Below are 2,625 nucleotides of genomic sequence, written 5' to 3' on the forward strand. Positions count from 1 at the left end.
CACTTTCAAACTAGCTTTTAAAACTTTCCCATATCATATGCTCTAGACCAAGCTGTTGCGCTCTTCCAAACTGCGGCTCATATTATTTTATCTAAGAAAGAAATTCCCCCAAGTTTAAAGGCATAAGGCATGCAATATTTCAGTTGCATAATAAATCTTCTTAGTCTGACATTATGCCACGGCCCTTTAAAATACATCAAATTAGAGCTGTAAAACTGGAAACTGTCAGAAGGAAGAGTGTGACACTCCCTTTCAGTGGCTGAGGCCTCTATTCTTCGTCCTCCCTACATTTCTCCATAAAAACCAGGCCTAAAGTTGTTTTCTAAAGAGGTGGTAAATATTATCAGTAAATTGTATTCTGCATATTCACATAATGGATACATTTTTATGAAGAACTATATTATTTTATTTAATAGGTTAATTGTAAAATTAAATATTAATAGTAAACATAGCCCTTTAATCAAGCTCTTTAGAAAGGAATATTTCTCTGAGAATAGATTGAGCCATGTCTATTTCCAAAAGACTAAATTACATGAAACTTTAAAGCAACATGTCTTTCTCATTAATAGAAAAAGCACAGTAGATGTGACTGCTTTGTTTTTAAATACGTATTCAATATAAATTTTAAATAATCATTTGGCTTTACACGAGTTTCATATTTTAGTAACCAAGTAACACTAAACAATACAGTGGCTTATCACAATGTTCATAATAAGGGGAATAGTATTATAACCATAGAAACAAGTTTTGATCAAAAATATTGTCAAGACACAGATCTTTCCATGAGTGTTACATTCTATATTCACACCCTTTCTAGGTGTAATATGACTATTTTTTCAGTCCCTGTAAAAATCTAAATACTAAATAGAAATAATGCTTACCATGCACCTACCACATAGTTTATACCAAAACAGACAGTTTCAATTTTAGAAAGCCACATTCTGATTTTAGAGCATGGATCACTCATAAATTTAAATCATATCTTAACCCTCAGAGGAAACTTATTACACATCCTGTCGTGAAACTCAAAAGAGATAATTTGTCATACTAAACAAACATTCTTTCCTTTACATTGGTGGCTTAAGACTACAAATTCGATTCAAGTTTCATTTTTTTTTTTTTTATAGGCGAGGCAACTCTCGGTTGACCTCACAGATTGCAAGGACCTTACCTTGTCAGCTTACAATCTCTTATTATTTTTTATTTTTTACACCTACAGCACCTGGTCTTCCTAGGTAGTCTCCCATCCAAGTACTAACCAGGCCTGACCCTGCTTAGCTTTGAAGGTCAGACAGGGTCGGGCTTATTCAGGGTAGCATGGCTGTAGACAAGAAAAATTCTTTATTTCCATTGATTTTCATAGTAATTTTTGAGGTATTGTTCCAAGTCTAATAGGCTTTTGTCAGGGGTGATAGTGGGCAAGTCTGTGAATACGAATGTTAAATAGGAGAGGCTTTGTTGTATTTTCAGATCTCTGAATCCCTTTCCAGATTCACCCCTAATTAGTTAATAGTCAGTCAGGTTACATTTTAAGGCATCTACTATGTAAGGAAAAAGCAAAATTTCCTGTGCCCAATTTCAATATAATTGGGCCATCTTAAAATATAAAATATCTATGACAAAATATAATCAAATGTTAAGTGGCATGGTATAATTGGAAAGGGCTAAATGAACTTATAGGAGTAAATAGGCTGCAAAAGTTAGCGGAGACTTCAGCCATCTGCCCTTGATGAGTCAACAAAGAATCAAGAGGCAGGAAGAAAAGAAAGAAATTTCAAGAAGAGAAAGAGGCTGAGCCTTGGAGAAGTGGACCCAGTTGAGAATGTTCTCCAGAAATGGGAGAGATTGCCCTGACCAGAATTAAAAAAATAAATTTAGATTGTTTGAGTGGGAGTAGATAATAAAGGATTTTGAAATTCTGGTTCTAGAACAGTGAATTTTTATAGTAAACTTTTGCAGAATTTTCAGCAGGTACATGAAAACTATATGTGAGAAATTTTGACATGATGGATTGGATTGGAGAGAAACAAAGGTCATAAGACCTCAGATAAGGTAGAAAATTGTTTTTCCCAATTTTCGGATAAAAAATTTTGCAAGGAATTATCTGCCTGTGAAGAAATAAGTTGGAGAAACCATCGAAATCAAAAGAAATAACAGTTATTCTGAACTAAGAATTACAGGAAACATTAATAAGATTTGTAAAGTTTATTAAACTAGCCAGAGAGGCGAATTGTTTGCTTCGCAGCTGTGGCCTGGCTATTTCCCACTGTCACATTTAGAAACTGCAACCTGATTGACCATTACTCAGTCTGGAATGTACTTTCTCTTCCTTGCTAACTCTAAGAATAGTAGCATCTGATATTTAGAATGTTTTATGCTTATGGCTTTGTGAAATGGTCAACTTTATTTTAAAGATGGGACAAAAAGAAAGTGTTTTGTCCAAGCATATAATCTAAAATAAGATACATGTCATTTAATACCAATTCTAGCCTTTGAGTTCTCTCATACTACAAAACAAACAAAACAAACAAACAAACAGACACACACTTGGATAAACAAAAAGGAACAATAAAATATGAAACTCAACGATGAATTATTTTTGGGACTTGCTGTTGGGTGATGGTA

General features: G+C 33.8%; 1 pseudogene; it reads right to left on the minus strand.

Annotated features, from left to right (window-relative positions):
* Window positions 1-1,210: 1,210 nt before the first annotated feature.
* LOC120618723 (uncharacterized) lies at window positions 1,211-1,329 on the minus strand (annotated as a pseudogene).
* Window positions 1,330-2,625: the final 1,296 nt, after the last annotated feature.

The sequence above is a fragment of the Pteropus medius genome, unplaced genomic scaffold (assembly GCF_902729225.1).
Source record: "Pteropus medius unplaced genomic scaffold, Ma_sr-lr_union100, whole genome shotgun sequence".
Taxonomy (NCBI): domain Eukaryota; kingdom Metazoa; phylum Chordata; class Mammalia; order Chiroptera; family Pteropodidae; genus Pteropus; species Pteropus medius.